This window comes from Babylonia areolata, chromosome 6 (genome assembly GCF_041734735.1).
Source record: "Babylonia areolata isolate BAREFJ2019XMU chromosome 6, ASM4173473v1, whole genome shotgun sequence".
Taxonomy (NCBI): domain Eukaryota; kingdom Metazoa; phylum Mollusca; class Gastropoda; order Neogastropoda; family Buccinidae; genus Babylonia; species Babylonia areolata.
The window spans coordinates 8,633,346-8,633,949 of NC_134881.1; positions in this window are offsets into that span (position 1 = coordinate 8,633,346).

Genomic DNA, 604 nt, shown 5'->3' on the forward strand with positions numbered 1-604 from the left:
CTTCATCATCATCGTCGTCTTCGTCATCATCATCATCGTCGACGTCGTCGCCGTCATCATTAGAACAGCGCTGACAACTCAACACAGCGACGATGATGCTTATGATGATAATGAAGATGGCTGGTTGTGGCGACGACAAAGAAGAGGATGATGATGCTGATGGAAATGACGATAATGATGATGATGGTGATGGTGACAAAAAAAAAAAAAAAAAAAGAAGAAAAGAACAGGATGGCGATGTTGATGATAAAGCTGATGGTATCTCGCTAAAATCGTTGGCAGATCCAACCGTCAGTCCCACTAAAACTCACAACACCGTTCTGAGTCACCGCAGATGAAGACACGATTTGCAGAAAGAAGGGACGCAGAATCGAACGACTGACCATAATAATAATAGATAAGCACTGGTGTGCGTTTTTTTGCATCCAGTCCCCGCCCTGAATAGGGTCTACACTACACAATACTAAACAAAATTAAAGTATGGTGTTAGTAGAAATACATAAGAGAGGAAAAAAAATCTCCTCCCCGCCCCCGCCCCCCTGATTCCCCTCCCCATTATTTTTTTAAGAAGAAGAAAAGGCACACACACACACACACACACACA